Source organism: Anomaloglossus baeobatrachus, unplaced genomic scaffold (genome assembly GCF_048569485.1).
Source record: "Anomaloglossus baeobatrachus isolate aAnoBae1 unplaced genomic scaffold, aAnoBae1.hap1 Scaffold_3769, whole genome shotgun sequence".
NCBI classification, from domain to species: Eukaryota; Metazoa; Chordata; class Amphibia; order Anura; family Aromobatidae; genus Anomaloglossus; species Anomaloglossus baeobatrachus.
The window spans coordinates 35,260-58,877 of NW_027443113.1; the positions used below are offsets into that span (position 1 = coordinate 35,260).

At 46.2% G+C, this 23,618-nt stretch overlaps 15 non-coding genes across 15 annotated transcripts; all 15 read left to right on the top strand.

The window, feature by feature from the left end:
• Nucleotides 1-1,155: 1,155 nt before the first annotated feature.
• LOC142274670 (U2 spliceosomal RNA) lies at nucleotides 1,156-1,346 on the top strand. Its single transcript, XR_012738940.1, has one exon. It is a non-coding gene; the product is annotated as a U2 spliceosomal RNA (small nuclear RNA).
• Nucleotides 1,347-2,733: 1,387 nt separating this feature from the next.
• LOC142274671 (U2 spliceosomal RNA) lies at nucleotides 2,734-2,924 on the top strand. Its single transcript, XR_012738941.1, has one exon. It is a non-coding gene; the product is annotated as a U2 spliceosomal RNA (small nuclear RNA).
• Nucleotides 2,925-4,311: 1,387 nt separating this feature from the next.
• On the top strand, nucleotides 4,312-4,502 carry LOC142274672 (U2 spliceosomal RNA). The gene has a single exon (XR_012738942.1). It is a non-coding gene; the product is annotated as a U2 spliceosomal RNA (small nuclear RNA).
• A 1,387-nt stretch (nucleotides 4,503-5,889) lies between these two features.
• LOC142274673 (U2 spliceosomal RNA) lies at nucleotides 5,890-6,080 on the top strand. Its single transcript, XR_012738943.1, has one exon. It is a non-coding gene; the product is annotated as a U2 spliceosomal RNA (small nuclear RNA).
• A 1,387-nt stretch (nucleotides 6,081-7,467) lies between these two features.
• On the top strand, nucleotides 7,468-7,658 carry LOC142274674 (U2 spliceosomal RNA). The gene has a single exon (XR_012738944.1). It is a non-coding gene; the product is annotated as a U2 spliceosomal RNA (small nuclear RNA).
• A 1,387-nt stretch (nucleotides 7,659-9,045) lies between these two features.
• On the top strand, nucleotides 9,046-9,236 carry LOC142274675 (U2 spliceosomal RNA). The gene has a single exon (XR_012738945.1). It is a non-coding gene; the product is annotated as a U2 spliceosomal RNA (small nuclear RNA).
• A 1,387-nt stretch (nucleotides 9,237-10,623) lies between these two features.
• On the top strand, nucleotides 10,624-10,814 carry LOC142274677 (U2 spliceosomal RNA). Its single transcript, XR_012738946.1, has one exon. It is a non-coding gene; the product is annotated as a U2 spliceosomal RNA (small nuclear RNA).
• A 1,387-nt stretch (nucleotides 10,815-12,201) lies between these two features.
• LOC142274678 (U2 spliceosomal RNA) lies at nucleotides 12,202-12,392 on the top strand. The gene has a single exon (XR_012738947.1). It is a non-coding gene; the product is annotated as a U2 spliceosomal RNA (small nuclear RNA).
• Nucleotides 12,393-13,779: 1,387 nt separating this feature from the next.
• LOC142274679 (U2 spliceosomal RNA) lies at nucleotides 13,780-13,970 on the top strand. Its single transcript, XR_012738948.1, has one exon. It is a non-coding gene; the product is annotated as a U2 spliceosomal RNA (small nuclear RNA).
• Nucleotides 13,971-15,357: 1,387 nt separating this feature from the next.
• LOC142274681 (U2 spliceosomal RNA) lies at nucleotides 15,358-15,548 on the top strand. Its single transcript, XR_012738950.1, has one exon. It is a non-coding gene; the product is annotated as a U2 spliceosomal RNA (small nuclear RNA).
• A 1,387-nt stretch (nucleotides 15,549-16,935) lies between these two features.
• LOC142274682 (U2 spliceosomal RNA) lies at nucleotides 16,936-17,126 on the top strand. The gene has a single exon (XR_012738951.1). It is a non-coding gene; the product is annotated as a U2 spliceosomal RNA (small nuclear RNA).
• A 1,387-nt stretch (nucleotides 17,127-18,513) lies between these two features.
• Nucleotides 18,514-18,704, top strand: LOC142274683 (U2 spliceosomal RNA). The gene has a single exon (XR_012738952.1). It is a non-coding gene; the product is annotated as a U2 spliceosomal RNA (small nuclear RNA).
• Nucleotides 18,705-20,091: 1,387 nt separating this feature from the next.
• Nucleotides 20,092-20,282, top strand: LOC142274684 (U2 spliceosomal RNA). Its single transcript, XR_012738953.1, has one exon. It is a non-coding gene; the product is annotated as a U2 spliceosomal RNA (small nuclear RNA).
• Nucleotides 20,283-21,669: 1,387 nt separating this feature from the next.
• LOC142274685 (U2 spliceosomal RNA) lies at nucleotides 21,670-21,860 on the top strand. The gene has a single exon (XR_012738954.1). It is a non-coding gene; the product is annotated as a U2 spliceosomal RNA (small nuclear RNA).
• A 1,387-nt stretch (nucleotides 21,861-23,247) lies between these two features.
• Nucleotides 23,248-23,438, top strand: LOC142274686 (U2 spliceosomal RNA). Its single transcript, XR_012738955.1, has one exon. It is a non-coding gene; the product is annotated as a U2 spliceosomal RNA (small nuclear RNA).
• Nucleotides 23,439-23,618: the final 180 nt, after the last annotated feature.

A 23,618-nucleotide genomic window follows, 5' to 3' on the forward strand; every position in this document is an offset into this window, starting at 1 on the left:
CTCTGTCTTATCTAGATCATTTGCAATTGAATGGAATAGATCCCTTTTGGACAAAGTGGATTCACCTGCTGCTGCAGTGACCACAGGTGTGATAACATCTAGAATTGGCATCTGGTGCGATCTCTCCGCTTCCACTCCAAAGAAAGTTACCTGTTTATTCCTATCATGCATTGGTTTTTGGGGTTTTCTTTGAGTAATGATGATCTCTTTAGTAGTCTGTTGGCGCCCTCTCCTGGAGGAATAGTTTGCTTGCTCTTGGACATTCTAAAAGAGAGGTCATGATAGACATTGAGCTTCTGAGCTCAATTGGGGAAAGTCATGGGTGATGAATGTTTGCAACCTACTGCGAAGCCTCATACCGCAATATAAGGAACGTCAAATACTAAGAAAGGGCGGCCTATGAAAGAATTACTACTTTCAATAAGTACACTTAAACGGCTAATTGGGAATAGAAAAACTGTAAAAAGCCCTCTGAGAAAGCCCCCCTCTAACCTTTGATAGTAAGCTTTTCTGTAGTCTGCCTGTTGATGTATTTTCCGTTTGAACTGTGCACAACATGAAGAGACGGAACACTGGCGGCTTGTCACAATGCCCCCCGATGACATCACAATAGCGCTGCTGCCTAGAAAACAAGCTGCGCAGAAGAAGTTGTTCTTTGGGTGGGAGGGTGGGCTAGTGGAAGGAGGGGGCAATCTCTTTTTTTCCCGGGTGGTAGGGGGATGACAGGAGAAGGGAAGCGGGTGGTGAGAAAGGTACAGAGGGCAGGGTTTGGGGGCTGGGAAGGAAAGGGAAAAGATTAGGGTTTGGGGATGATGAAAGGGCTTTCTACGGGTAAGGATGGCAAAGGGTGGCAGTGACGGAAAGTCAGGCAACCTGTCCTGTCCGTCTTTTTGTATCGTGAATTGGAAAGACTGCAAGGGGGAGGGGAGTTGCTTGCGCCCTAAAGGAGGAGTTATTCAGATTCATTGCAGTGGGCGGCGGCTGCAAAACGCACCATTCTTCTTGTTTTGGCTCTGCAAAGCAGCCTTTTCAAGGGTTGGCTTGGGTGACAAAATGTCTTGTGTAGGCGTGGGTTTGTCTCCCTCTCGCTCTCTCTCCCTAAGATGTGTCCGGCATAGGCCAGGGTGCCACTCGAGGCCCAAACCAATTCTGGTTATCGCTTCTCGGCCTTTTGGCTAAGATCAAGTGTAGTATCTGTTCTTATCAGTTTAATATCTGATACGTCCCCTATCTGGGGACCATATATTAAATGGATTTTTAGAACAGGGAGATGGAAAAAGAGCTTGCTCTGTCCACTCCACGCATTGACCTGGTATTGCAGTACCTCCAGGAACGGTGCACCCCTTCTTAACCCAGTTTCCAAAAGCAGAACTCAATTCACCTGATTCATATTAGCCCGATTTAATGAATTGGAAGAAAGCATACGTCTTCATATGCACCTCAATTTGGCCCATTCACTTTTCACACTTCCTCCTTTTGTTTTTTATCTTTCACACTTTTGACTTTCTTTATTCATCCAAATAGCAAACTCATCACCACTCAACCTGACCAACTCGGCTATGTCCCCGTGCTGCAGTTCTCTGTCTTATCTAGATCATTTGCAATTGAATGGAATAGATCCCTTTTGGACAAAGTGGATTCACCTGCTGCTGCAGTGACCACAGGTGTGATAACATCTAGAATTGGCATCTGGTGCGATCTCTCCGCTTCCACTCCAAAGAAAGTTACCTGTTTATTCCTATCATGCATTGGTTTTTGGGGTTTTCTTTGAGTAATGATGATCTCTTTAGTAGTCTGTTGGCGCCCTCTCCTGGAGGAATAGTTTGCTTGCTCTTGGACATTCTAAAAGAGAGGTCATGATAGACATTGAGCTTCTGAGCTCAATTGGGGAAAGTCATGGGTGATGAATGTTTGCAACCTACTGCGAAGCCTCATACCGCAATATAAGGAACGTCAAATACTAAGAAAGGGCGGCCTATGAAAGAATTACTACTTTCAATAAGTACACTTAAACGGCTAATTGGGAATAGAAAAACTGTAAAAAGCCCTCTGAGAAAGCCCCCCTCTAACCTTTGATAGTAAGCTTTTCTGTAGTCTGCCTGTTGATGTATTTTCCGTTTGAACTGTGCACAACATGAAGAGACGGAACACTGGCGGCTTGTCACAATGCCCCCCGATGACATCACAATAGCGCTGCTGCCTAGAAAACAAGCTGCGCAGAAGAAGTTGTTCTTTGGGTGGGAGGGTGGGCTAGTGGAAGGAGGGGGCAATCTCTTTTTTTCCCGGGTGGTAGGGGGATGACAGGAGAAGGGAAGCGGGTGGTGAGAAAGGTACAGAGGGCAGGGTTTGGGGGCTGGGAAGGAAAGGGAAAAGATTAGGGTTTGGGGATGATGAAAGGGCTTTCTACGGGTAAGGATGGCAAAGGGTGGCAGTGACGGAAAGTCAGGCAACCTGTCCTGTCCGTCTTTTTGTATCGTGAATTGGAAAGACTGCAAGGGGGAGGGGAGTTGCTTGCGCCCTAAAGGAGGAGTTATTCAGATTCATTGCAGTGGGCGGCGGCTGCAAAACGCACCATTCTTCTTGTTTTGGCTCTGCAAAGCAGCCTTTTCAAGGGTTGGCTTGGGTGACAAAATGTCTTGTGTAGGCGTGGGTTTGTCTCCCTCTCGCTCTCTCTCCCTAAGATGTGTCCGGCATAGGCCAGGGTGCCACTCGAGGCCCAAACCAATTCTGGTTATCGCTTCTCGGCCTTTTGGCTAAGATCAAGTGTAGTATCTGTTCTTATCAGTTTAATATCTGATACGTCCCCTATCTGGGGACCATATATTAAATGGATTTTTAGAACAGGGAGATGGAAAAAGAGCTTGCTCTGTCCACTCCACGCATTGACCTGGTATTGCAGTACCTCCAGGAACGGTGCACCCCTTCTTAACCCAGTTTCCAAAAGCAGAACTCAATTCACCTGATTCATATTAGCCCGATTTAATGAATTGGAAGAAAGCATACGTCTTCATATGCACCTCAATTTGGCCCATTCACTTTTCACACTTCCTCCTTTTGTTTTTTATCTTTCACACTTTTGACTTTCTTTATTCATCCAAATAGCAAACTCATCACCACTCAACCTGACCAACTCGGCTATGTCCCCGTGCTGCAGTTCTCTGTCTTATCTAGATCATTTGCAATTGAATGGAATAGATCCCTTTTGGACAAAGTGGATTCACCTGCTGCTGCAGTGACCACAGGTGTGATAACATCTAGAATTGGCATCTGGTGCGATCTCTCCGCTTCCACTCCAAAGAAAGTTACCTGTTTATTCCTATCATGCATTGGTTTTTGGGGTTTTCTTTGAGTAATGATGATCTCTTTAGTAGTCTGTTGGCGCCCTCTCCTGGAGGAATAGTTTGCTTGCTCTTGGACATTCTAAAAGAGAGGTCATGATAGACATTGAGCTTCTGAGCTCAATTGGGGAAAGTCATGGGTGATGAATGTTTGCAACCTACTGCGAAGCCTCATACCGCAATATAAGGAACGTCAAATACTAAGAAAGGGCGGCCTATGAAAGAATTACTACTTTCAATAAGTACACTTAAACGGCTAATTGGGAATAGAAAAACTGTAAAAAGCCCTCTGAGAAAGCCCCCCTCTAACCTTTGATAGTAAGCTTTTCTGTAGTCTGCCTGTTGATGTATTTTCCGTTTGAACTGTGCACAACATGAAGAGACGGAACACTGGCGGCTTGTCACAATGCCCCCCGATGACATCACAATAGCGCTGCTGCCTAGAAAACAAGCTGCGCAGAAGAAGTTGTTCTTTGGGTGGGAGGGTGGGCTAGTGGAAGGAGGGGGCAATCTCTTTTTTTCCCGGGTGGTAGGGGGATGACAGGAGAAGGGAAGCGGGTGGTGAGAAAGGTACAGAGGGCAGGGTTTGGGGGCTGGGAAGGAAAGGGAAAAGATTAGGGTTTGGGGATGATGAAAGGGCTTTCTACGGGTAAGGATGGCAAAGGGTGGCAGTGACGGAAAGTCAGGCAACCTGTCCTGTCCGTCTTTTTGTATCGTGAATTGGAAAGACTGCAAGGGGGAGGGGAGTTGCTTGCGCCCTAAAGGAGGAGTTATTCAGATTCATTGCAGTGGGCGGCGGCTGCAAAACGCACCATTCTTCTTGTTTTGGCTCTGCAAAGCAGCCTTTTCAAGGGTTGGCTTGGGTGACAAAATGTCTTGTGTAGGCGTGGGTTTGTCTCCCTCTCGCTCTCTCTCCCTAAGATGTGTCCGGCATAGGCCAGGGTGCCACTCGAGGCCCAAACCAATTCTGGTTATCGCTTCTCGGCCTTTTGGCTAAGATCAAGTGTAGTATCTGTTCTTATCAGTTTAATATCTGATACGTCCCCTATCTGGGGACCATATATTAAATGGATTTTTAGAACAGGGAGATGGAAAAAGAGCTTGCTCTGTCCACTCCACGCATTGACCTGGTATTGCAGTACCTCCAGGAACGGTGCACCCCTTCTTAACCCAGTTTCCAAAAGCAGAACTCAATTCACCTGATTCATATTAGCCCGATTTAATGAATTGGAAGAAAGCATACGTCTTCATATGCACCTCAATTTGGCCCATTCACTTTTCACACTTCCTCCTTTTGTTTTTTATCTTTCACACTTTTGACTTTCTTTATTCATCCAAATAGCAAACTCATCACCACTCAACCTGACCAACTCGGCTATGTCCCCGTGCTGCAGTTCTCTGTCTTATCTAGATCATTTGCAATTGAATGGAATAGATCCCTTTTGGACAAAGTGGATTCACCTGCTGCTGCAGTGACCACAGGTGTGATAACATCTAGAATTGGCATCTGGTGCGATCTCTCCGCTTCCACTCCAAAGAAAGTTACCTGTTTATTCCTATCATGCATTGGTTTTTGGGGTTTTCTTTGAGTAATGATGATCTCTTTAGTAGTCTGTTGGCGCCCTCTCCTGGAGGAATAGTTTGCTTGCTCTTGGACATTCTAAAAGAGAGGTCATGATAGACATTGAGCTTCTGAGCTCAATTGGGGAAAGTCATGGGTGATGAATGTTTGCAACCTACTGCGAAGCCTCATACCGCAATATAAGGAACGTCAAATACTAAGAAAGGGCGGCCTATGAAAGAATTACTACTTTCAATAAGTACACTTAAACGGCTAATTGGGAATAGAAAAACTGTAAAAAGCCCTCTGAGAAAGCCCCCCTCTAACCTTTGATAGTAAGCTTTTCTGTAGTCTGCCTGTTGATGTATTTTCCGTTTGAACTGTGCACAACATGAAGAGACGGAACACTGGCGGCTTGTCACAATGCCCCCCGATGACATCACAATAGCGCTGCTGCCTAGAAAACAAGCTGCGCAGAAGAAGTTGTTCTTTGGGTGGGAGGGTGGGCTAGTGGAAGGAGGGGGCAATCTCTTTTTTTCCCGGGTGGTAGGGGGATGACAGGAGAAGGGAAGCGGGTGGTGAGAAAGGTACAGAGGGCAGGGTTTGGGGGCTGGGAAGGAAAGGGAAAAGATTAGGGTTTGGGGATGATGAAAGGGCTTTCTACGGGTAAGGATGGCAAAGGGTGGCAGTGACGGAAAGTCAGGCAACCTGTCCTGTCCGTCTTTTTGTATCGTGAATTGGAAAGACTGCAAGGGGGAGGGGAGTTGCTTGCGCCCTAAAGGAGGAGTTATTCAGATTCATTGCAGTGGGCGGCGGCTGCAAAACGCACCATTCTTCTTGTTTTGGCTCTGCAAAGCAGCCTTTTCAAGGGTTGGCTTGGGTGACAAAATGTCTTGTGTAGGCGTGGGTTTGTCTCCCTCTCGCTCTCTCTCCCTAAGATGTGTCCGGCATAGGCCAGGGTGCCACTCGAGGCCCAAACCAATTCTGGTTATCGCTTCTCGGCCTTTTGGCTAAGATCAAGTGTAGTATCTGTTCTTATCAGTTTAATATCTGATACGTCCCCTATCTGGGGACCATATATTAAATGGATTTTTAGAACAGGGAGATGGAAAAAGAGCTTGCTCTGTCCACTCCACGCATTGACCTGGTATTGCAGTACCTCCAGGAACGGTGCACCCCTTCTTAACCCAGTTTCCAAAAGCAGAACTCAATTCACCTGATTCATATTAGCCCGATTTAATGAATTGGAAGAAAGCATACGTCTTCATATGCACCTCAATTTGGCCCATTCACTTTTCACACTTCCTCCTTTTGTTTTTTATCTTTCACACTTTTGACTTTCTTTATTCATCCAAATAGCAAACTCATCACCACTCAACCTGACCAACTCGGCTATGTCCCCGTGCTGCAGTTCTCTGTCTTATCTAGATCATTTGCAATTGAATGGAATAGATCCCTTTTGGACAAAGTGGATTCACCTGCTGCTGCAGTGACCACAGGTGTGATAACATCTAGAATTGGCATCTGGTGCGATCTCTCCGCTTCCACTCCAAAGAAAGTTACCTGTTTATTCCTATCATGCATTGGTTTTTGGGGTTTTCTTTGAGTAATGATGATCTCTTTAGTAGTCTGTTGGCGCCCTCTCCTGGAGGAATAGTTTGCTTGCTCTTGGACATTCTAAAAGAGAGGTCATGATAGACATTGAGCTTCTGAGCTCAATTGGGGAAAGTCATGGGTGATGAATGTTTGCAACCTACTGCGAAGCCTCATACCGCAATATAAGGAACGTCAAATACTAAGAAAGGGCGGCCTATGAAAGAATTACTACTTTCAATAAGTACACTTAAACGGCTAATTGGGAATAGAAAAACTGTAAAAAGCCCTCTGAGAAAGCCCCCCTCTAACCTTTGATAGTAAGCTTTTCTGTAGTCTGCCTGTTGATGTATTTTCCGTTTGAACTGTGCACAACATGAAGAGACGGAACACTGGCGGCTTGTCACAATGCCCCCCGATGACATCACAATAGCGCTGCTGCCTAGAAAACAAGCTGCGCAGAAGAAGTTGTTCTTTGGGTGGGAGGGTGGGCTAGTGGAAGGAGGGGGCAATCTCTTTTTTTCCCGGGTGGTAGGGGGATGACAGGAGAAGGGAAGCGGGTGGTGAGAAAGGTACAGAGGGCAGGGTTTGGGGGCTGGGAAGGAAAGGGAAAAGATTAGGGTTTGGGGATGATGAAAGGGCTTTCTACGGGTAAGGATGGCAAAGGGTGGCAGTGACGGAAAGTCAGGCAACCTGTCCTGTCCGTCTTTTTGTATCGTGAATTGGAAAGACTGCAAGGGGGAGGGGAGTTGCTTGCGCCCTAAAGGAGGAGTTATTCAGATTCATTGCAGTGGGCGGCGGCTGCAAAACGCACCATTCTTCTTGTTTTGGCTCTGCAAAGCAGCCTTTTCAAGGGTTGGCTTGGGTGACAAAATGTCTTGTGTAGGCGTGGGTTTGTCTCCCTCTCGCTCTCTCTCCCTAAGATGTGTCCGGCATAGGCCAGGGTGCCACTCGAGGCCCAAACCAATTCTGGTTATCGCTTCTCGGCCTTTTGGCTAAGATCAAGTGTAGTATCTGTTCTTATCAGTTTAATATCTGATACGTCCCCTATCTGGGGACCATATATTAAATGGATTTTTAGAACAGGGAGATGGAAAAAGAGCTTGCTCTGTCCACTCCACGCATTGACCTGGTATTGCAGTACCTCCAGGAACGGTGCACCCCTTCTTAACCCAGTTTCCAAAAGCAGAACTCAATTCACCTGATTCATATTAGCCCGATTTAATGAATTGGAAGAAAGCATACGTCTTCATATGCACCTCAATTTGGCCCATTCACTTTTCACACTTCCTCCTTTTGTTTTTTATCTTTCACACTTTTGACTTTCTTTATTCATCCAAATAGCAAACTCATCACCACTCAACCTGACCAACTCGGCTATGTCCCCGTGCTGCAGTTCTCTGTCTTATCTAGATCATTTGCAATTGAATGGAATAGATCCCTTTTGGACAAAGTGGATTCACCTGCTGCTGCAGTGACCACAGGTGTGATAACATCTAGAATTGGCATCTGGTGCGATCTCTCCGCTTCCACTCCAAAGAAAGTTACCTGTTTATTCCTATCATGCATTGGTTTTTGGGGTTTTCTTTGAGTAATGATGATCTCTTTAGTAGTCTGTTGGCGCCCTCTCCTGGAGGAATAGTTTGCTTGCTCTTGGACATTCTAAAAGAGAGGTCATGATAGACATTGAGCTTCTGAGCTCAATTGGGGAAAGTCATGGGTGATGAATGTTTGCAACCTACTGCGAAGCCTCATACCGCAATATAAGGAACGTCAAATACTAAGAAAGGGCGGCCTATGAAAGAATTACTACTTTCAATAAGTACACTTAAACGGCTAATTGGGAATAGAAAAACTGTAAAAAGCCCTCTGCGAAAGCCCCCCTCTAACCTTTGATAGTAAGCTTTTCTGTAGTCTGCCTGTTGATGTATTTTCCGTTTGAACTGTGCACAACATGAAGAGACGGAACACTGGCGGCTTGTCACAATGCCCCCCGATGACATCACAATAGCGCTGCTGCCTAGAAAACAAGCTGCGCAGAAGAAGTTGTTCTTTGGGTGGGAGGGTGGGCTAGTGGAAGGAGGGGGCAATCTCTTTTTTTCCCGGGTGGTAGGGGGATGACAGGAGAAGGGAAGCGGGTGGTGAGAAAGGTACAGAGGGCAGGGTTTGGGGGCTGGGAAGGAAAGGGAAAAGATTAGGGTTTGGGGATGATGAAAGGGCTTTCTACGGGTAAGGATGGCAAAGGGTGGCAGTGACGGAAAGTCAGGCAACCTGTCCTGTCCGTCTTTTTGTATCGTGAATTGGAAAGACTGCAAGGGGGAGGGGAGTTGCTTGCGCCCTAAAGGAGGAGTTATTCAGATTCATTGCAGTGGGCGGCGGCTGCAAAACGCACCATTCTTCTTGTTTTGGCTCTGCAAAGCAGCCTTTTCAAGGGTTGGCTTGGGTGACAAAATGTCTTGTGTAGGCGTGGGTTTGTCTCCCTCTCGCTCTCTCTCCCTAAGATGTGTCCGGCATAGGCCAGGGTGCCACTCGAGGCCCAAACCAATTCTGGTTATCGCTTCTCGGCCTTTTGGCTAAGATCAAGTGTAGTATCTGTTCTTATCAGTTTAATATCTGATACGTCCCCTATCTGGGGACCATATATTAAATGGATTTTTAGAACAGGGAGATGGAAAAAGAGCTTGCTCTGTCCACTCCACGCATTGACCTGGTATTGCAGTACCTCCAGGAACGGTGCACCCCTTCTTAACCCAGTTTCCAAAAGCAGAACTCAATTCACCTGATTCATATTAGCCCGATTTAATGAATTGGAAGAAAGCATACGTCTTCATATGCACCTCAATTTGGCCCATTCACTTTTCACACTTCCTCCTTTTGTTTTTTATCTTTCACACTTTTGACTTTCTTTATTCATCCAAATAGCAAACTCATCACCACTCAACCTGACCAACTCGGCTATGTCCCCGTGCTGCAGTTCTCTGTCTTATCTAGATCATTTGCAATTGAATGGAATAGATCCCTTTTGGACAAAGTGGATTCACCTGCTGCTGCAGTGACCACAGGTGTGATAACATCTAGAATTGGCATCTGGTGCGATCTCTCCGCTTCCACTCCAAAGAAAGTTACCTGTTTATTCCTATCATGCATTGGTTTTTGGGGTTTTCTTTGAGTAATGATGATCTCTTTAGTAGTCTGTTGGCGCCCTCTCCTGGAGGAATAGTTTGCTTGCTCTTGGACATTCTAAAAGAGAGGTCATGATAGACATTGAGCTTCTGAGCTCAATTGGGGAAAGTCATGGGTGATGAATGTTTGCAACCTACTGCGAAGCCTCATACCGCAATATAAGGAACGTCAAATACTAAGAAAGGGCGGCCTATGAAAGAATTACTACTTTCAATAAGTACACTTAAACGGCTAATTGGGAATAGAAAAACTGTAAAAAGCCCTCTGAGAAAGCCCCCCTCTAACCTTTGATAGTAAGCTTTTCTGTAGTCTGCCTGTTGATGTATTTTCCGTTTGAACTGTGCACAACATGAAGAGACGGAACACTGGCGGCTTGTCACAATGCCCCCCGATGACATCACAATAGCGCTGCTGCCTAGAAAACAAGCTGCGCAGAAGAAGTTGTTCTTTGGGTGGGAGGGTGGGCTAGTGGAAGGAGGGGGCAATCTCTTTTTTTCCCGGGTGGTAGGGGGATGACAGGAGAAGGGAAGCGGGTGGTGAGAAAGGTACAGAGGGCAGGGTTTGGGGGCTGGGAAGGAAAGGGAAAAGATTAGGGTTTGGGGATGATGAAAGGGCTTTCTACGGGTAAGGATGGCAAAGGGTGGCAGTGACGGAAAGTCAGGCAACCTGTCCTGTCCGTCTTTTTGTATCGTGAATTGGAAAGACTGCAAGGGGGAGGGGAGTTGCTTGCGCCCTAAAGGAGGAGTTATTCAGATTCATTGCAGTGGGCGGCGGCTGCAAAACGCACCATTCTTCTTGTTTTGGCTCTGCAAAGCAGCCTTTTCAAGGGTTGGCTTGGGTGACAAAATGTCTTGTGTAGGCGTGGGTTTGTCTCCCTCTCGCTCTCTCTCCCTAAGATGTGTCCGGCATAGGCCAGGGTGCCACTCGAGGCCCAAACCAATTCTGGTTATCGCTTCTCGGCCTTTTGGCTAAGATCAAGTGTAGTATCTGTTCTTATCAGTTTAATATCTGATACGTCCCCTATCTGGGGACCATATATTAAATGGATTTTTAGAACAGGGAGATGGAAAAAGAGCTTGCTCTGTCCACTCCACGCATTGACCTGGTATTGCAGTACCTCCAGGAACGGTGCACCCCTTCTTAACCCAGTTTCCAAAAGCAGAACTCAATTCACCTGATTCATATTAGCCCGATTTAATGAATTGGAAGAAAGCATACGTCTTCATATGCACCTCAATTTGGCCCATTCACTTTTCACACTTCCTCCTTTTGTTTTTTATCTTTCACACTTTTGACTTTCTTTATTCATCCAAATAGCAAACTCATCACCACTCAACCTGACCAACTCGGCTATGTCCCCGTGCTGCAGTTCTCTGTCTTATCTAGATCATTTGCAATTGAATGGAATAGATCCCTTTTGGACAAAGTGGATTCACCTGCTGCTGCAGTGACCACAGGTGTGATAACATCTAGAATTGGCATCTGGTGCGATCTCTCCGCTTCCACTCCAAAGAAAGTTACCTGTTTATTCCTATCATGCATTGGTTTTTGGGGTTTTCTTTGAGTAATGATGATCTCTTTAGTAGTCTGTTGGCGCCCTCTCCTGGAGGAATAGTTTGCTTGCTCTTGGACATTCTAAAAGAGAGGTCATGATAGACATTGAGCTTCTGAGCTCAATTGGGGAAAGTCATGGGTGATGAATGTTTGCAACCTACTGCGAAGCCTCATACCGCAATATAAGGAACGTCAAATACTAAGAAAGGGCGGCCTATGAAAGAATTACTACTTTCAATAAGTACACTTAAACGGCTAATTGGGAATAGAAAAACTGTAAAAAGCCCTCTGAGAAAGCCCCCCTCTAACCTTTGATAGTAAGCTTTTCTGTAGTCTGCCTGTTGATGTATTTTCCGTTTGAACTGTGCACAACATGAAGAGACGGAACACTGGCGGCTTGTCACAATGCCCCCCGATGACATCACAATAGCGCTGCTGCCTAGAAAACAAGCTGCGCAGAAGAAGTTGTTCTTTGGGTGGGAGGGTGGGCTAGTGGAAGGAGGGGGCAATCTCTTTTTTTCCCGGGTGGTAGGGGGATGACAGGAGAAGGGAAGCGGGTGGTGAGAAAGGTACAGAGGGCAGGGTTTGGGGGCTGGGAAGGAAAGGGAAAAGATTAGGGTTTGGGGATGATGAAAGGGCTTTCTACGGGTAAGGATGGCAAAGGGTGGCAGTGACGGAAAGTCAGGCAACCTGTCCTGTCCGTCTTTTTGTATCGTGAATTGGAAAGACTGCAAGGGGGAGGGGAGTTGCTTGCGCCCTAAAGGAGGAGTTATTCAGATTCATTGCAGTGGGCGGCGGCTGCAAAACGCACCATTCTTCTTGTTTTGGCTCTGCAAAGCAGCCTTTTCAAGGGTTGGCTTGGGTGACAAAATGTCTTGTGTAGGCGTGGGTTTGTCTCCCTCTCGCTCTCTCTCCCTAAGATGTGTCCGGCATAGGCCAGGGTGCCACTCGAGGCCCAAACCAATTCTGGTTATCGCTTCTCGGCCTTTTGGCTAAGATCAAGTGTAGTATCTGTTCTTATCAGTTTAATATCTGATACGTCCCCTATCTGGGGACCATATATTAAATGGATTTTTAGAACAGGGAGATGGAAAAAGAGCTTGCTCTGTCCACTCCACGCATTGACCTGGTATTGCAGTACCTCCAGGAACGGTGCACCCCTTCTTAACCCAGTTTCCAAAAGCAGAACTCAATTCACCTGATTCATATTAGCCCGATTTAATGAATTGGAAGAAAGCATACGTCTTCATATGCACCTCAATTTGGCCCATTCACTTTTCACACTTCCTCCTTTTGTTTTTTATCTTTCACACTTTTGACTTTCTTTATTCATCCAAATAGCAAACTCATCACCACTCAACCTGACCAACTCGGCTATGTCCCCGTGCTGCAGTTCTCTGTCTTATCTAGATCATTTGCAATTGAATGGAATAGATCCCTTTTGGACAAAGTGGATTCACCTGCTGCTGCAGTGACCACAGGTGTGATAACATCTAGAATTGGCATCTGGTGCGATCTCTCCGCTTCCACTCCAAAGAAAGTTACCTGTTTATTCCTATCATGCATTGGTTTTTGGGGTTTTCTTTGAGTAATGATGATCTCTTTAGTAGTCTGTTGGCGCCCTCTCCTGGAGGAATAGTTTGCTTGCTCTTGGACATTCTAAAAGAGAGGTCATGATAGACATTGAGCTTCTGAGCTCAATTGGGGAAAGTCATGGGTGATGAATGTTTGCAACCTACTGCGAAGCCTCATACCGCAATATAAGGAACGTCAAATACTAAGAAAGGGCGGCCTATGAAAGAATTACTACTTTCAATAAGTACACTTAAACGGCTAATTGGGAATAGAAAAACTGTAAAAAGCCCTCTGAGAAAGCCCCCCTCTAACCTTTGATAGTAAGCTTTTCTGTAGTCTGCCTGTTGATGTATTTTCCGTTTGAACTGTGCACAACATGAAGAGACGGAACACTGGCGGCTTGTCACAATGCCCCCCGATGACATCACAATAGCGCTGCTGCCTAGAAAACAAGCTGCGCAGAAGAAGTTGTTCTTTGGGTGGGAGGGTGGGCTAGTGGAAGGAGGGGGCAATCTCTTTTTTTCCCGGGTGGTAGGGGGATGACAGGAGAAGGGAAGCGGGTGGTGAGAAAGGTACAGAGGGCAGGGTTTGGGGGCTGGGAAGGAAAGGGAAAAGATTAGGGTTTGGGGATGATGAAAGGGCTTTCTACGGGTAAGGATGGCAAAGGGTGGCAGTGACGGAAAGTCAGGCAACCTGTCCTGTCCGTCTTTTTGTATCGTGAATTGGAAAGACTGCAAGGGGGAGGGGAGTTGCTTGCGCCCTAAAGGAGGAGTTATTCAGATTCATTGCAGTGGGCGGCGGCTGCAAAACGCACCATTCTTCTTGTTTTGGCTCTGCAAAGCAGCCTTTTCAAGGGTTGGCTTGGGTGACAAAATGTCTTGTGTAGGCGTGGGTTTGTCTCCCTCTCGCTCTCTCTCCCTAAGATGTGTCCGGCATAGGCCAGGGTGCCACTCGAGGCCCAAACCAATTCTGGTTATCGCTTCTCGGCCTTTTGGCTAAGATCAAGTGTAGTATCTGTTCTTATCAGTTTAATATCTGATACGTCCCCTATCTGGGGACCATATATTAAATGGATTTTTAGAACAGGGAGATGGAAAAAGAGCTTGCTCTGTCCACTCCACGCATTGACCTGGTATTGCAGTACCTCCAGGAACGGTGCACCCCTTCTTAACCCAGTTTCCAAAAGCAGAACTCAATTCACCTGATTCATATTAGCCCGATTTAATGAATTGGAAGAAAGCATACGTCTTCATATGCACCTCAATTTGGCCCATTCACTTTTCACACTTCCTCCTTTTGTTTTTTATCTTTCACACTTTTGACTTTCTTTATTCATCCAAATAGCAAACTCATCACCACTCAACCTGACCAACTCGGCTATGTCCCCGTGCTGCAGTTCTCTGTCTTATCTAGATCATTTGCAATTGAATGGAATAGATCCCTTTTGGACAAAGTGGATTCACCTGCTGCTGCAGTGACCACAGGTGTGATAACATCTAGAATTGGCATCTGGTGCGATCTCTCCGCTTCCACTCCAAAGAAAGTTACCTGTTTATTCCTATCATGCATTGGTTTTTGGGGTTTTCTTTGAGTAATGATGATCTCTTTAGTAGTCTGTTGGCGCCCTCTCCTGGAGGAATAGTTTGCTTGCTCTTGGACATTCTAAAAGAGAGGTCATGATAGACATTGAGCTTCTGAGCTCAATTGGGGAAAGTCATGGGTGATGAATGTTTGCAACCTACTGCGAAGCCTCATACCGCAATATAAGGAACGTCAAATACTAAGAAAGGGCGGCCTATGAAAGAATTACTACTTTCAATAAGTACACTTAAACGGCTAATTGGGAATAGAAAAACTGTAAAAAGCCCTCTGAGAAAGCCCCCCTCTAACCTTTGATAGTAAGCTTTTCTGTAGTCTGCCTGTTGATGTATTTTCCGTTTGAACTGTGCACAACATGAAGAGACGGAACACTGGCGGCTTGTCACAATGCCCCCCGATGACATCACAATAGCGCTGCTGCCTAGAAAACAAGCTGCGCAGAAGAAGTTGTTCTTTGGGTGGGAGGGTGGGCTAGTGGAAGGAGGGGGCAATCTCTTTTTTTCCCGGGTGGTAGGGGGATGACAGGAGAAGGGAAGCGGGTGGTGAGAAAGGTACAGAGGGCAGGGTTTGGGGGCTGGGAAGGAAAGGGAAAAGATTAGGGTTTGGGGATGATGAAAGGGCTTTCTACGGGTAAGGATGGCAAAGGGTGGCAGTGACGGAAAGTCAGGCAACCTGTCCTGTCCGTCTTTTTGTATCGTGAATTGGAAAGACTGCAAGGGGGAGGGGAGTTGCTTGCGCCCTAAAGGAGGAGTTATTCAGATTCATTGCAGTGGGCGGCGGCTGCAAAACGCACCATTCTTCTTGTTTTGGCTCTGCAAAGCAGCCTTTTCAAGGGTTGGCTTGGGTGACAAAATGTCTTGTGTAGGCGTGGGTTTGTCTCCCTCTCGCTCTCTCTCCCTAAGATGTGTCCGGCATAGGCCAGGGTGCCACTCGAGGCCCAAACCAATTCTGGTTATCGCTTCTCGGCCTTTTGGCTAAGATCAAGTGTAGTATCTGTTCTTATCAGTTTAATATCTGATACGTCCCCTATCTGGGGACCATATATTAAATGGATTTTTAGAACAGGGAGATGGAAAAAGAGCTTGCTCTGTCCACTCCACGCATTGACCTGGTATTGCAGTACCTCCAGGAACGGTGCACCCCTTCTTAACCCAGTTTCCAAAAGCAGAACTCAATTCACCTGATTCATATTAGCCCGATTTAATGAATTGGAAGAAAGCATACGTCTTCATATGCACCTCAATTTGGCCCATTCACTTTTCACACTTCCTCCTTTTGTTTTTTATCTTTCACACTTTTGACTTTCTTTATTCATCCAAATAGCAAACTCATCACCACTCAACCTGACCAACTCGGCTATGTCCCCGTGCTGCAGTTCTCTGTCTTATCTAGATCATTTGCAATTGAATGGAATAGATCCCTTTTGGACAAAGTGGATTCACCTGCTGCTGCAGTGACCACAGGTGTGATAACATCTAGAATTGGCATCTGGTGCGATCTCTCCGCTTCCACTCCAAAGAAAGTTACCTGTTTATTCCTATCATGCATTGGTTTTTGGGGTTTTCTTTGAGTAATGATGATCTCTTTAGTAGTCTGTTGGCGCCCTCTCCTGGAGGAATAGTTTGCTTGCTCTTGGACATTCTAAAAGAGAGGTCATGATAGACATTGAGCTTCTGAGCTCAATTGGGGAAAGTCATGGGTGATGAATGTTTGCAACCTACTGCGAAGCCTCATACCGCAATATAAGGAACGTCAAATACTAAGAAAGGGCGGCCTATGAAAGAATTACTACTTTCAATAAGTACACTTAAACGGCTAATTGGGAATAGAAAAACTGTAAAAAGCCCTCTGAGAAAGCCCCCCTCTAACCTTTGATAGTAAGCTTTTCTGTAGTCTGCCTGTTGATGTATTTTCCGTTTGAACTGTGCACAACATGAAGAGACGGAACACTGGCGGCTTGTCACAATGCCCCCCGATGACATCACAATAGCGCTGCTGCCTAGAAAACAAGCTGCGCAGAAGAAGTTGTTCTTTGGGTGGGAGGGTGGGCTAGTGGAAGGAGGGGGCAATCTCTTTTTTTCCCGGGTGGTAGGGGGATGACAGGAGAAGGGAAGCGGGTGGTGAGAAAGGTACAGAGGGCAGGGTTTGGGGGCTGGGAAGGAAAGGGAAAAGATTAGGGTTTGGGGATGATGAAAGGGCTTTCTACGGGTAAGGATGGCAAAGGGTGGCAGTGACGGAAAGTCAGGCAACCTGTCCTGTCCGTCTTTTTGTATCGTGAATTGGAAAGACTGCAAGGGGGAGGGGAGTTGCTTGCGCCCTAAAGGAGGAGTTATTCAGATTCATTGCAGTGGGCGGCGGCTGCAAAACGCACCATTCTTCTTGTTTTGGCTCTGCAAAGCAGCCTTTTCAAGGGTTGGCTTGGGTGACAAAATGTCTTGTGTAGGCGTGGGTTTGTCTCCCTCTCGCTCTCTCTCCCTAAGATGTGTCCGGCATAGGCCAGGGTGCCACTCGAGGCCCAAACCAATTCTGGTTATCGCTTCTCGGCCTTTTGGCTAAGATCAAGTGTAGTATCTGTTCTTATCAGTTTAATATCTGATACGTCCCCTATCTGGGGACCATATATTAAATGGATTTTTAGAACAGGGAGATGGAAAAAGAGCTTGCTCTGTCCACTCCACGCATTGACCTGGTATTGCAGTACCTCCAGGAACGGTGCACCCCTTCTTAACCCAGTTTCCAAAAGCAGAACTCAATTCACCTGATTCATATTAGCCCGATTTAATGAATTGGAAGAAAGCATACGTCTTCATATGCACCTCAATTTGGCCCATTCACTTTTCACACTTCCTCCTTTTGTTTTTTATCTTTCACACTTTTGACTTTCTTTATTCATCCAAATAGCAAACTCATCACCACTCAACCTGACCAACTCGGCTATGTCCCCGTGCTGCAGTTCTCTGTCTTATCTAGATCATTTGCAATTGAATGGAATAGATCCCTTTTGGACAAAGTGGATTCACCTGCTGCTGCAGTGACCACAGGTGTGATAACATCTAGAATTGGCATCTGGTGCGATCTCTCCGCTTCCACTCCAAAGAAAGTTACCTGTTTATTCCTATCATGCATTGGTTTTTGGGGTTTTCTTTGAGTAATGATGATCTCTTTAGTAGTCTGTTGGCGCCCTCTCCTGGAGGAATAGTTTGCTTGCTCTTGGACATTCTAAAAGAGAGGTCATGATAGACATTGAGCTTCTGAGCTCAATTGGGGAAAGTCATGGGTGATGAATGTTTGCAACCTACTGCGAAGCCTCATACCGCAATATAAGGAACGTCAAATACTAAGAAAGGGCGGCCTATGAAAGAATTACTACTTTCAATAAGTACACTTAAACGGCTAATTGGGAATAGAAAAACTGTAAAAAGCCCTCTGAGAAAGCCCCCCTCTAACCTTTGATAGTAAGCTTTTCTGTAGTCTGCCTGTTGATGTATTTTCCGTTTGAACTGTGCACAACATGAAGAGACGGAACACTGGCGGCTTGTCACAATGCCCCCCGATGACATCACAATAGCGCTGCTGCCTAGAAAACAAGCTGCGCAGAAGAAGTTGTTCTTTGGGTGGGAGGGTGGGCTAGTGGAAGGAGGGGGCAATCTCTTTTTTTCCCGGGTGGTAGGGGGATGACAGGAGAAGGGAAGCGGGTGGTGAGAAAGGTACAGAGGGCAGGGTTTGGGGGCTGGGAAGGAAAGGGAAAAGATTAGGGTTTGGGGATGATGAAAGGGCTTTCTACGGGTAAGGATGGCAAAGGGTGGCAGTGACGGAAAGTCAGGCAACCTGTCCTGTCCGTCTTTTTGTATCGTGAATTGGAAAGACTGCAAGGGGGAGGGGAGTTGCTTGCGCCCTAAAGGAGGAGTTATTCAGATTCATTGCAGTGGGCGGCGGCTGCAAAACGCACCATTCTTCTTGTTTTGGCTCTGCAAAGCAGCCTTTTCAAGGGTTGGCTTGGGTGACAAAATGTCTTGTGTAGGCGTGGGTTTGTCTCCCTCTCGCTCTCTCTCCCTAAGATGTGTCCGGCATAGGCCAGGGTGCCACTCGAGGCCCAAACCAATTCTGGTTATCGCTTCTCGGCCTTTTGGCTAAGATCAAGTGTAGTATCTGTTCTTATCAGTTTAATATCTGATACGTCCCCTATCTGGGGACCATATATTAAATGGATTTTTAGAACAGGGAGATGGAAAAAGAGCTTGCTCTGTCCACTCCACGCATTGACCTGGTATTGCAGTACCTCCAGGAACGGTGCACCCCTTCTTAACCCAGTTTCCAAAAGCAGAACTCAATTCACCTGATTCATATTAGCCCGATTTAATGAATTGGAAGAAAGCATACGTCTTCATATGCACCTCAATTTGGCCCATTCACTTTTCACACTTCCTCCTTTTGTTTTTTATCTTTCACACTTTTGACTTTCTTTATTCATCCAAATAGCAAACTCATCACCACTCAACCTGACCAACTCGGCTATGTCCCCGTGCTGCAGTTCTCTGTCTTATCTAGATCATTTGCAATTGAATGGAATAGATCCCTTTTGGACAAAGTGGATTCACCTGCTGCTGCAGTGACCACAGGTGTGATAACATCTAGAATTGGCATCTGGTGCGATCTCTCCGCTTCCACTCCAAAGAAAGTTACCTGTTTATTCCTATCATGCATTGGTTTTTGGGGTTTTCTTTGAGTAATGATGATCTCTTTAGTAGTCTGTTGGCGCCCTCTCCTGGAGGAATAGTTTGCTTGCTCTTGGACATTCTAAAAGAGAGGTCATGATAGACATTGAGCTTCTGAGCTCAATTGGGGAAAGTCATGGGTGATGAATGTTTGCAACCTACTGCGAAGCCTCATACCGCAATATAAGGAACGTCAAATACTAAGAAAGGGCGGCCTATGAAAGAATTACTACTTTCAATAAGTACACTTAAACGGCTAATTGGGAATAGAAAAACTGTAAAAAGCCCTCTGAGAAAGCCCCCCTCTAACCTTTGATAGTAAGCTTTTCTGTAGTCTGCCTGTTGATGTATTTTCCGTTTGAACTGTGCACAACATGAAGAGACGGAACACTGGCGGCTTGTCACAATGCCCCCCGATGACATCACAATAGCGCTGCTGCCTAGAAAACAAGCTGCGCAGAAGAAGTTGTTCTTTGGGTGGGAGGGTGGGCTAGTGGAAGGAGGGGGCAATCTCTTTTTTTCCCGGGTGGTAGGGGGATGACAGGAGAAGGGAAGCGGGTGGTGAGAAAGGTACAGAGGGCAGGGTTTGGGGGCTGGGAAGGAAAGGGAAAAGATTAGGGTTTGGGGATGATGAAAGGGCTTTCTACGGGTAAGGATGGCAAAGGGTGGCAGTGACGGAAAGTCAGGCAACCTGTCCTGTCCGTCTTTTTGTATCGTGAATTGGAAAGACTGCAAGGGGGAGGGGAGTTGCTTGCGCCCTAAAGGAGGAGTTATTCAGATTCATTGCAGTGGGCGGCGGCTGCAAAACGCACCATTCTTCTTGTTTTGGCTCTGCAAAGCAGCCTTTTCAAGGGTTGGCTTGGGTGACAAAATGTCTTGTGTAGGCGTGGGTTTGTCTCCCTCTCGCTCTCTCTCCCTAAGATGTGTCCGGCATAGGCCAGGGTGCCACTCGAGGCCCAAACCAATTCTGGTTATCGCTTCTCGGCCTTTTGGCTAAGATCAAGTGTAGTATCTGTTCTTATCAGTTTAATATCTGATACGTCCCCTATCTGGGGACCATATATTAAATGGATTTTTAGAACAGGGAGATGGAAAAAGAGCTTGCTCTGTCCACTCCACGCATTGACCTGGTATTGCAGTACCTCCAGGAACGGTGCACCCCTTCTTAACCCAGTTTCCAAAAGCAGAACTCAATTCACCTGATTCATATTAGCCCGATTTAATGAATTGGAAGAAAGCATACGTCTTCATATGCACCTCAATTTGGCCCATTCACTTTTCACACTTCCTCCTTTTGTTTTTTATCTTTCACACTTTTGACTTTCTTTATTCATCCAAATAGCAAACTCATCACCACTCAACCTGACCAACTCGGCTATGTCCCCGTGCTGCAGTTCTCTGTCTTATCTAGATCATTTGCAATTGAATGGAATAGATCCCTTTTGGACAAAGTGGATTCACCTGCTGCTGCAGTGACCACAGGTGTGATAACATCTAGAATTGGCATCTGGTGCGATCTCTCCGCTTCCACTCCAAAGAAAGTTACCTGTTTATTCCTATCATGCATTGGTTTTTGGGGTTTTCTTTGAGTAATGATGATCTCTTTAGTAGTCTGTTGGCGCCCTCTCCTGGAGGAATAGTTTGCTTGCTCTTGGACATTCTAAAAGAGAGGTCATGATAGACATTGAGCTTCTGAGCTCAATTGGGGAAAGTCATGGGTGATGAATGTTTGCAACCTACTGCGAAGCCTCATACCGCAATATAAGGAACGTCAAATACTAAGAAAGGGCGGCCTATGAAAGAATTACTACTTTCAATAAGTACACTTAAACGGCTAATTGGGAATAGAAAAACTGTAAAAAGCCCTCTGAGAAAGCCCCCCTCTAACCTTTGATAGTAAGCTTTTCTGTAGTCTGCCTGTTGATGTATTTTCCGTTTGAACTGTGCACAACATGAAGAGACGGAACACTGGCGGCTTGTCACAATGCCCCCCGATGACATCACAATAGCGCTGCTGCCTAGAAAACAAGCTGCGCAGAAGAAGTTGTTCTTTGGGTGGGAGGGTGGGCTAGTGGAAGGAGGGGGCAATCTCTTTTTTTCCCGGGTGGTAGGGGGATGACAGGAGAAGGGAAGCGGGTGGTGAGAAAGGTACAGAGGGCAGGGTTTGGGGGCTGGGAAGGAAAGGGAAAAGATTAGGGTTTGGGGATGATGAAAGGGCTTTCTACGGGTAAGGATGGCAAAGGGTGGCAGTGACGGAAAGTCAGGCAACCTGTCCTGTCCGTCTTTTTGTATCGTGAATTGGAAAGACTGCAAGGGGGAGGGGAGTTGCTTGCGCCCTAAAGGAGGAGTTATTCAGATTCATTGCAGTGGGCGGCGGCTGCAAAACGCACCATTCTTCTTGTTTTGGCTCTGCAAAGCAGCCTTTTCAAGGGTTGGCTTGGGTGACAAAATGTCTTGTGTAGGCGTGGGTTTGTCTCCCTCTCGCTCTCTCTCCCTAAGATGTGTCCGGCATAGGCCAGGGTGCCACTCGAGGCCCAAACCAATTCTGGTTATCGCTTCTCGGCCTTTTGGCTAAGATCAAGTGTAGTATCTGTTCTTATCAGTTTAATATCTGATACGTCCCCTATCTGGGGACCATATATTAAATGGATTTTTAGAACAGGGAGATGGAAAAAGAGCTTGCTCTGTCCACTCCACGCATTGACCTGGTATTGCAGTACCTCCAGGAACGGTGCACCCCTTCTTAACCCAGTTTCCAAAAGCAGAACTCAATTCACCTGATTCATATTAGCCCGATTTAATGAATTGGAAGAAAGCATACGTCTTCATATGCACCTCAATTTGGCCCATTCACTTTTCACACTTCCTCCTTTTGTTTTTTATCTTTCACACTTTTGACTTTCTTTATTCATCCAAATAGCAAACTCATCACCACTCAACCTGACCAACTCGGCTATGTCCCCGTGCTGCAGTTCTCTGTCTTATCTAGATCATTTGCAATTGAATGGAATAGATCCCTTTTGGACAAAGTGGATTCACCTGCTGCTGCAGTGACCACAGGTGTGATAACATCTAGAATTGGCATCTGGTGCGATCTCTCCGCTTCCACTCCAAAGAAAGTTACCTGTTTATTCCTATCATGCATTGGTTTTTGGGGTTTTCTTTGAGTAATGATGATCTCTTTAGTAGTCTGTTGGCGCCCTCTCCTGGAGGAATAGTTTGCTTGCTCTTGGACATTCTAAAAGAGAGGTCATGATAGACATTGAGCTTCTGAGCTCAATTGGGGAAAGTCATGGGTGATGAATGTTTGCAACCTACTGCGAAGCCTCATACCGCAATATAAGGAACGTCAAATACTAAGAAAGGGCGGCCTATGAAAGAATTACTACTTTCAATAAGTACACTTAAACGGCTAATTGGGAATAGAAAAACTGTAAAAAGCCCTCTGAGAAAGCCCCCCTCTAACCTTTGATAGTAAGCTTTTCTGTAGTCTGCCTGTTGATGTATTTTCCGTTTGAACTGTGCACAACATGAAGAGACGGAACACTGGCGGCTTGTCACAATGCCCCCCGATGACATCACAATAGCGCTGCTGCCTAGAAAACAAGCTGCGCAGAAGAAGTTGTTCTTTGGGTGGGAGGGTGGGCTAGTGGAAGGAGGGGGCAATCTCTTTTTTTCCCGGGTGGTAGGGGGATGACAGGAGAAGGGAAGCGGGTGGTGAGAAAGGTACAGAGGGCAGGGTTTGGGGGCTGGGAAGGAAAGGGAAAAGATTAGGGTTTGGGGATGATGAAAGGGCTTTCTACGGGTAAGGATGGCAAAGGGTGGCAGTGACGGAAAGTCAGGCAACCTGTCCTGTCCGTCTTTTTGTATCGTGAATTGGAAAGACTGCAAGGGGGAGGGGAGTTGCTTGCGCCCTAAAGGAGGAGTTATTCAGATTCATTGCAGTGGGCGGCGGCTGCAAAACGCACCATTCTTCTTGTTTTGGCTCTGCAAAGCAGCCTTTTCAAGGGTTGGCTTGGGTGACAAAATGTCTTGTGTAGGCGTGGGTTTGTCTCCCTCTCGCTCTCTCTCCCTAAGATGTGTCCGGCATAGGCCAGGGTGCCACTCGAGGCCCAAACCAATTCTGGTTATCGCTTCTCGGCCTTTTGGCTAAGATCAAGTGTAGTATCTGTTCTTATCAGTTTAATATCTGATACGTCCCCTATCTGGGGACCATATATTAAATGGATTTTTAGAACAGGGAGATGGAAAAAGAGCTTGCTCTGTCCACTCCACGCATTGACCTGGTATTGCAGTACCTCCAGGAACGGTGCACCCCTTCTTAACCCAGTTTCCAAAAGCAGAACTCAATTCACCTGATTCATATTAGCCCGATTTAATGAATTGGAAGAAAGCATACGTCTTCATATGCACCTCAATTTGGCCCATTCACTTTTCACACTTCCTCCTTTTGTTTTTTATCTTTCACACTTTTGACTTTCTTTATTCATCCAAATAGCA